The 9,846-nt window shown below is 30.6% G+C and overlaps 1 long non-coding RNA gene across 9 annotated transcripts in view; it reads right to left on the reverse strand.

The window, feature by feature from the left end:
• Nucleotides 1-9,012, reverse strand: part of LOC143237743 (uncharacterized) — a 42,434-nt gene extending 33,422 nt beyond the window's left edge. For 7 of the 9 annotated variants that reach the window (XR_013020223.1, XR_013020228.1, XR_013020224.1 and 4 more), the window contains exons 1-2: nucleotides 8,484-9,002; nucleotides 4,626-4,699 (exon numbers count right to left, since the gene is read on the reverse strand). This is a non-coding gene — a long non-coding RNA (uncharacterized LOC143237743). Of the gene's footprint in view, nucleotides 1-4,625; nucleotides 4,700-8,483 lie in introns of all 9 variants that reach the window. The other 2 variants (XR_013020225.1, XR_013020230.1) reach the window with 2 other exon arrangements.
• Between the last annotated feature and the right edge of the window lie 834 nt (nucleotides 9,013-9,846).

Genomic DNA, 9,846 nt, shown 5'->3' on the forward strand with positions numbered 1-9,846 from the left:
AAAGTGAACAAAATACACAATTCATTTCAAGCAGGCCAAACTAGCCTAACAATCCTTTGACTGTTTATGTACATGTGAAACTGAATGAGTGCTTAAATCTTTATCAGTACTACATATAACCCAATAAAGGTGACATAAAATATCTTAACTAGATTGACTATTCTTTTTTTAGGATAATATAGAGCAATGATTAGTAGGGCACATTACAAGTACAGATGTTGATGTCATTCATGTCAATAATAACAGAAGACATTCCTGTCATGTTTAGATGTACATAAAAAAATGTGTGCTTTACATGAAAGATGGCAGTGACAACAGTTAAAAAGATGTTAAAACAGTTTTCACAGAATAGAAAAATAAAAAGGAATGGGTATTACAGAAAATGATGATGTAAAGAAATATATAGGAAACAATACTAATATATGGGAAATAGAAAAATGAATTAAAATATAGGCAATATTAATATATAGGAAACAATACTAATATATGGGAAATAGAAAAATAAATAAAAATATAGGTGACATTAATATTGATATTAATATATAGGAAATAATACGAATATATAGGAAATAGAAAAATGAATAAAAATATAGGTGACATTAATATTGATATTAATATATAGGAAATAATACGAATATATAGGAAATAGAAAAATGAATAAAAATATAGGTGACATTAATATTGATATTAATATATAGGAAACAATACTAATATATGGGAAATAGAAAAATGAATTAAAATATAGGCGATATTAATATATAGGAAACAATACTAATGTACTGGAAATAGAAAAATGAATAAAAATATAGGTGATATTAATATATAGGAAACAATACTAATATATGGGAAATAGAAAAATGACTTAAAATATAGGTGATATTAATATATAGGAAACAACACTAATATATGGGAAATAGAAAAATGAATTAAAATATAGGCGATATTAATATACAGGAAACAATACTAATATACCAGAAATAGAAAAATGAATAAAAATATAGGCGATATTAATATTGATATTAATAAATAGGAAATAATACTAATATACGGGAAATAGAAAAATAAATAAAAATATAGGTGATATTAATATAAAGGAAACAATACTAATATATGGGAAATAGAAAAATGAATTAAAATATAGGTGATATTAATATACAGAAAACAATACTAATATACCAGAAATAGAAAAATGAATGAAAATATAGATGACAATAATATATAGGAAACAATACTAATATATGGGAAATTGAAAAATGAATTAAAATATAGGTGATATTAATATATAGGAAACAATACTAATATATGGGAAATAGAAAAATGAATTAAAATATAGGTGATATTAATATGTAGGAAACAATAATAATATATGGGAAATAGATAAATGAATTAAAATATAGGTGATATTAATATGTAGGAAACAATAATAATATATGGGAAATCGAAAAATGAATAAAACTATAAGTGATATTAATATTGATATTAATTAAAAAAAATTACAAAGTTGTTTTGAAATTTTTTTAAGAGATGCACAAAGGTCATTAATTCTGGGACTGAGAATGATGTCACACTGTTATAGAATTTAACAATGTTATCCAATAAACATCCTTCATGTCTTTCTAAAAGTGGAAAAGATTCACAAATAACAATGAACAGTTATGTTGAAACTTGAGAAAAGTAAATAACCTTAAACAATATCAAACCTAATGAAGGGCAGTTGCTTGAAACACTAGTTAAATAATGTAACTGTTTTTGTCCTTTTTTTAACTTTAGGTGTTTATAAAAACAATATTTCTTTTGTGAAGTAAGAGAGGATTCCATATACTGTAGACCAGCACAGAGCTTCCTTATACCTAGACAAGCATGAGACCTGTACAAGTAAAACTTTATACAACCTTCCCTAACAATGGCTAGTGACCAATAAAAGCCAGCCTATTAACCTGAGACACACACAAGATCATCCTCTAATACAAAGAAAAAGTAATATGCAACAAAATTCACATAATACAAACCTGAAACTCCCTTAAGTTAAAAAAAGAGAAAGCAGACCTCCATAATGGTCACTGAATATTAAAACTACTGTATATATATATAAACCAGTCTCTGTACCAAAAAGACTAATGACTGATTTTCAGCCACGACCACTAAATAAATAGTTCTTTGAGATTTCCAAGAATATGGAAGCAGATTATTAGTCAAAACACAGGATAAAAAGTAATGAATAACTGGTATCTAGTAGTTAATAAATAGTTCTCATTTAACAATCAGACTGAAGTGACCATACAGGTTACTAACTATGACAGTTCATGAGCATCAGAACTATGGGATGAACTAGACAAATACAAAAACTTGTTCACCCTTTACCATTCAGATAACTAGACTAGACTGATGTTTCAGGCAAGACTAAGAAAAGAGGATTCTAAAGTATTCTAGAGATGTTTCTCAAGCAAATTAGAATGACCAAATACAAAGTTCACCAAAATAATTATAGCAGAAGTAAACAATCTGATTAACAATTACTTTGAAATTCTTTTAAAGCCTGTAGAAAGGTCCAGTGATTTAGTCAACAGAAAAATATAAAAAAAAGAGAATAAAAGCAAATAACTTCATGAAGAAATCACAATTCCAAGAATTACGTGACAAAGCAAGTCACTCTCACATACAGCTGTGATAAGATATGTAACTGGATTACTCGAAGTTCAAGAGAGTGAAGGCAACAAAAAATGTATCAATTACAAACATATATGTGACATTTATAATCATAAGTACAAATGCCATAAATACATTGACGGATGTCACTGACAATGAATGTAAATCTCGTGTATATATTTGGTTCCCAGATACATAAAAAGTGTTCTTGACTGAAGCCAACAGGCAAACAATTCCACATTAAAATGCACACAGAAGCATTTAAATGACATAGTCTTAAGTACTCACATCAGAAACTCAATGATAAGTAGTGTTGATAAACAAAATAACACTGAAAGTCACGTGTTTATCTGATTAGAACAGCAGCATTTTAAAATTAATTTATATGCAAATTACTGAATTATGTGCAAAATTTAATTAAACATCTTTACAATCCATGCATGTGAATGAAATTAACATTATAGTAAATAATTTAATGTTTATGTTATCCAAGTTTTAATTCTTTGTTACAACAGAAACATTTAAAACAAATAGTTTGCTTGTCACATGATCCAAGTTATATAAAAAAAATCTCCAATTTAACAGAAACTGACTGTAAACACATAAGCTCACAATGCACACAACTGTCTAGATGCCAATGTATTTTCACATGTCCTTTTGAGACATACAATATATGCTGTCTTAGAACTGAATCCACTGCAAAAGAGAAATAGATTTTACAGCCTTTTATGGGTGCTATGCCAACCTTCTATACTTTGGAAACAAATTTATGATGTACAATTACTTAGTTAATACAAATGTACAAAGCTGTTATAAAGAGCTCAGTTTACACTCCACTCTACCAACAGTTAATATGAAATTGGTGTATAGTTTTTGTACTGAAGTAACAGCCTGCAGTACTATTGTCTACAGCACTTACAGTGGTTTGTTACCTCAAAATGCTATAGTTAGAGACAGTTGAACTGTACTTAAATCTAATTTTTATATTTTAGTTGACTATGTATAATTTATGTTTTAAAAATCATATTTGAGTGATTTAATTGTTTTTATAAGCTTAACTTGTTACATGGATTGTAAAAGCTTTATAAACAAGATGGTATCTATAACAGCCATCCTGTTTTGGCAACACATCTATGTGGGGAATTTGTCAAAATAACTTCTTCATAAAAGACCTATTGGTATCAGTTAACATATCGGAATAAAGAGACAAAGAATTTTAAAGGAGAATTAAAAATAAACTATGAATGAAAAGATAAAGATGTTAAATTACGAATATGTGAAAAAGATGACTATACTAGTAAATTTCTATAAAGATGTAAAAGGTATGTACACATTTTTGTTAATTTTAAAAACATTTCCCTACACTCTCTGTTGATGATGACAAATAGAGTTAGTAATACGGTGCATAAAAGAGAAAATAAATTACAAATATTTACCTTAAAAAACAGCAAGTGATGTTCATTTATGAGATTCTAGAGGTTATGTAAATGAAATGTAAAAACGGTAAAATAAAAAGTATTATTTTTATACTTTATGTAAAAATTACTTTGCATGTGAACTACTCAGAGTCCAAGTGTAAATAACTACATTAAATAATGAATTTTTATTAGAAAAATCCACAAAATATTTACAAAATAAAACTTTTGCTGAAACTACTTACTTTAATGAAAGTTTGTTATCAAGTTTTAAGGAAATAATTTTATTAACTAGTTTCATTTTTGAAAGGCATTTCATGAGAGTTGCATACTTTTCTTCCTATGAGCATATATCATTCTACAAGGTTTAATGTCTTCCATAATGTAACTGTTAATTACATATCTATATACATAATGTATGCTTATGTTACATACGTATACAATATTAACAACTATACTACAGCAACCACATAAAATGTATTTAGTCCAAAAGAAATGTTTACATTACTTGTAATATCTTTTAATATGAACTTAAATAGTAGAGTTTTGTAAAGGTTTACTAACCTGCCTAAGATCAGCAAAGCACATCTGGAGTGCACCTTCTTTAAACCCTCTAACAGGTTCTGAATTAGCAAACACTATTGAAGACAAAAAAGAACTCAGTTTAGTTTATATCCATTAGTGAATAATTATTATCTGCATATGGTTCGAAGGCCTTAACACAAAATATTTGGATTGCCAACAAAATTCAGTTTTATTGAAGCATAAAATGCTGTTTCGTTTTTGTCTTTCATCTGCTTAAACATAGTCTAGAAAGCCAACATCCAAATGCAGTGGAGATTGTGTGAAAAGTTTATCAAAATGTGTGGAATAAGATTGACCTCATTTTGTAGAAACTTATTACAATGAAAGAAGTATTTTCAATAATGCATTATTATGGCCATCAAAACTGAACATGATTTACAATGAAATAGTTCCAAGGGCAGCAGGAAACCTGAAAGTTGTTCTTAAAAGATAAATGAACCCTTAAACAAATAATACTGTGTAAGACTATTAAGTATTCTGATTATTTACACAACTGAAAAATAAATAAGAACTACAATAAGAATTTCATTAATTAATCAACAACAAAAATAAATCTCTTCACAGAGAACTAAATCTCATTAAAAAAATACAATTCCTAATTGACCTAAAACTTTAAGAAGTTAATCATTGGGTATCTTTGAAATTAGATTTTGATAAAAATGGTTTTATGTTTCAGATGTGGTTTAAATAAACAGTCTCAATTTTAAGGTAATAACATTAAAGTGTGATGGTTCATAAGGTACAAATTTTCCAAACTCTCAAAATTTCTTGATTTGCATATACTATGTTAACCTTATTTCCCCAGATGTTAAAAGCTTTAAAAAATAACAACAAAAGCACTTTCAATTTTGTCCATAAATCATCCATAAAAAGATCATAGCATAATGTGTTTGCTAAATGACCAATTTCCATCTTCAGTCATTGTCTAATTCAACAGAAATACCTTTGTTGCAATATATGGAAAATAGTCAAGTAAGGAAACTGTTATTGTATTAAAGTCTATCTTTATACTGTGCTGTTTGTGTCCCAGAAACCACAGTATTTACATTATACATCCATTGTACCTCACTACTATAACAACTGAATAACACAAGCAAAACCAGGTTAATATATGTGATTCATCCTCACTGTCAAGCTGAATTCAGGGAAAGTACACCTTACTTAAAGAGATGGGACTAAATATTTGTCCACAGAAAACAATCCTTTCCTTTTCACTACTGGCTTACGTTATACACTATATCTTATTAGTATGATAAAGCTGACTTAAAACTGTAAAATGTTCAAAGTTGCATCACCTACTTCAATCTTTTTTATCTACCTTTGTACTAAACTCACTGACTCTTTAATATTTCGGGATCTTCCAGAAATTTTTCCCTCCGTCCAGGATGTTTTTTTGGCCTCTAAATTAACAAGTTAGGACTGAGAGATGCCTTGGGTCTCTTTTACAACTGGATGGTATATCCATATCGAGGGAAAAATTTCTAGATGATCCCAATTTTCATGAAAATATAGGTGATTTTCAACAAAATAAGATATTAAGCAGGGCAACAGTGAAAGTTATGTTTCCTATACTGAAAATGTATTTCATATAACTAGTCTCATTTAGTGCTGCCCTCTATGTAAAAAAAAAAGAGAAAGAAAAACATGCCACAAGCCTTTTTCCTCCCTTCCTTTGGAAATGACTCATTTTAATGTCCCTCATGCCAATTATCATTGATAATCCTCCACAGAGGAAAGTGCTATACACTCATTATACGTGTGACTTCCTCTATTCAGTTTTATCAAATTACTGTTTTGAGTTTTAGTGTAGAATTGAATCACTCATTTTGAGTGGAGAGGAAGTACATTTTATGTATAGAAAACCTAACTTCTAAAATGGTACATTAGCTGTACTTGTATAATCAGATAGAATCACACACTGAATTGGTGCAAGGGAAGAAAAGAAGCACCCTTTGGAAGAGTACAAAGGACACACCTTGAGTCTAAAGAATTAGATATGAAGAGATGATGTGGGAGACTACACTACTTCTAAACCAGCCATACTCTTCACCAATCTGGGAAATGTGTTGTATATTCTGGTAGACAAAAACTGAGAAGTAAGTCCAATTAGTATTGGGCAAAAATGGAAGTGTCCTCAGACACAAAGTGGCTAGGGCATGATGGACTGTGCTTGACAACTACATCCAAAATCTGTGCTGCTGGAAACTGACACAGATAGAGAGGGTGGGTGTAGAATGAGGATCATACCATCTTCACCTAAAATTAATAAGACCAGAAGGGATATCAAACCCCTGACTCCTGAAGAGAGAGTATGTTAAGAATTGAAAATGGTAAATCAACTTAGAAAACCTGATGTCCTGGATTGAAAAAACGTGTATGAGAGAGAAATTGACCAGAACCAACCTGAGACAAATAACATCTTCAGAATAAGCTACACAAAAGACAGTTGAAGGGAAAGAACCAGAACAATCCCAAGTTCCTCCACCATGCTGTATCAAGACGACTGTAGGATGTAGGCACCTACTGTTTGTAGGCCCTACCAGCCATACAAGTTAAACCAAAAATTAACTTTTAAGGAAACTTTTCATGGACCTATAGTTTTCATAGGCCCTAGGCACTGTGTCTAATAAATAATTCAGTCCTGCCTCCACAATACAGATAAAGTATAATTGAAGGAGGAAGTCAAACATATTCACTACAATGTGCAAACACTTATGTTTTTTGCTTTTACTCTATATTATAAAACAAAAAAAGGAGACTGAGAAATTGATTGAAAGACTATGACAGATAGCCAGTCTTCAGTTTTAATGACAACAACAAACAGCTGGAATAGAAACTGTGAAAGAGATGATTTCCAGATTCAATGTTCTGTTGGACAGGTCTTGAACCACCTCCGACAGAAGCTGACTGTTAATGAGATACTAAGAAAGGAAAGAAATGGATATCTGTGATAAAAAGAGAAAGGTAAAGGAAGCATAGGGGGATATGTTCAAATAATCCACCAATATGTGGTGAAACACTGCCAAAGGGGAAGAAAGTCACACAACTGAGCTCCCATCCAGTTATCAACTGGTACTGTTGATATTATGATGATCTACACTGAAAAAAACACCTGGAAAAAGGAACAGGTAAAACCTGGGAAGCATTAAGATGGGAAACAGGAATAGGGGCCTGTCTTGATTCCAACTGTGGCAAATGAGCTACCAAAAACGAAAGGGTAGAATGTTGATGCAGGTGTTTCCAGCATGCAATTCCAAAGGGTCTGTAATACGTTTGAAAATATACTAAGAAACAGAGCTACACATGATTTCCTAAGTGGGCAGAAAATAAATCTAACAGAAGGCTGCATTTTGACCCAGTATGTTTCAACAACAGTAAAATTATGTATGCAAGGTGAGAGTAGAGAATAAAAAATGAGTCATCTTAGAAGTAACAAAGGAGAGGCTGTTCCTCATAAACCTCAGGACTTTCGTACAGAGTATCTGAAAGTAAATGTATGGTAGATAAATACCACAAAAGTAAGGATAAGACAGAGGCATGGGTTAAAAGCACTGGAAGTTAGGGGGTACTCCCAAATTGGCAAAATAGATTCCAACACCTGTGAGTCTTAAAACGGATAGGCTACTTGATGGTTCGTCAAACAAATTGTCCACAGCACATAGGAAGCAAGACATGCTGGAACTCTCAACCAATTATGAAGTAAAATGCTTTGTATGAACCCTAATATCCAAAGAAAGTGGGAAAACTAAATATGGTAAAGAAGAACTGAGAACTATCATACAACAAAAAAGGATGAGGATTGTAGGAAATCATAAAAAGGGATAAAACATCACATACCTGAGAAATCATACCTAAATACGCAATATTAGACCGAGCTGACTCTGCAGGAGGTGTACAGGGAAACATGAGAAAATCCTGTGGTGGAAAAAGGCTATAAAAATCTTTCTCGGAATGAACAGGTTCAGATTGTTCATGAGGTGAATAACTTCAAGAGAAAGTGGCTGACTCACACAACGACCAGTCTCTCACTGAATAATTGCAGATAATTCCACTAACAGGGTTGCTTGCACCTCCAGCCATAGTTACAAAACCGGCACTCTGTGCTATATCTACCTCATGTGCTTCGTAAGCACTCACGAATTTTTCCAAAACAAACATGTACATTATTATATCAACTATACTTTGTCCTATCCATTGCCGACGACCAAACACAATATTTATAAAGCAACTTGTCACAGTAACGAATCTTACGGTGAAGATGTTTTCTAAACTGATAGAGTATTATCACAATTGATTGTACATGTGAAAAGACATTGATATTAGGCCTCTGATTTTATTAACTCTACGATTTTTATATTCAGCCCCCTAGGTATCTTCATGGGAGAAAATAAATAAATTTCTTTTTCTTGTATTTCTGTTCCAACCAGTATGTAAACAGTTTGTTTATGATGCTTTTATTTTTTAATGTTTTAACTCAAATTGGGGCAACTTAAGGGAAGAATAGAAACTTTTTAAATTCCGTATATGTAATTTACCTGCCAGGCGAGTTGTTTGAACTATTTTCACAACAATAATTGTGATTATTTACCAAGTATTATTGTGAAACAACAATACCTTATTTTGTAATAAAATAACGTAAACATTAGATGTTTTTTCACACATATTTCAATTTGTATATTTTAAATTCAAATCAAAGCTCTTTAAAAATGGAACTGTGGTTTCTGTAGCCTCATCATAAATTTCACACCTTTTAGTTTCTGTACTTTATCAGCTTTTAGCGTTTAATCCGTAACTCCGTAACTTTTATCAGCTTTCAGTGTTTAATCCGCAACTCCGTAACTTTTATAATATATAGTTGTGGTGTTTCTTTGTTGCCTCTAAGCATGATGTGAAACAACAATATCTTATTTTGTGATAAAAATAACGTAAACACTAGACGTTTTTTTCACACATTTTTGAATTTATATATTTTAAATTCAAATCAAAGCTGTGTAAAAATGGAATTGTGGTTTCTGTAGCCTCATCATAAATTTCACACCTTTTAGTTTCTGTACTTTGTCAGCTTTTAGCGTTTAATCCGTAACTATTATCAGCTTTTAGTGTTTAATCTGGAACTCCGTAACTTTTATAACATATTGTTTGTGGTTCTTACGTGCTTACAATATTTATAATATTAACAATGAAACAGTATCTTAGCAAC

The sequence above is a fragment of the Tachypleus tridentatus genome, chromosome 13, assembly GCF_004210375.1.
Source record: "Tachypleus tridentatus isolate NWPU-2018 chromosome 13, ASM421037v1, whole genome shotgun sequence".
Lineage (NCBI taxonomy): Eukaryota > Metazoa > Arthropoda > Merostomata > Xiphosura > Limulidae > Tachypleus > Tachypleus tridentatus.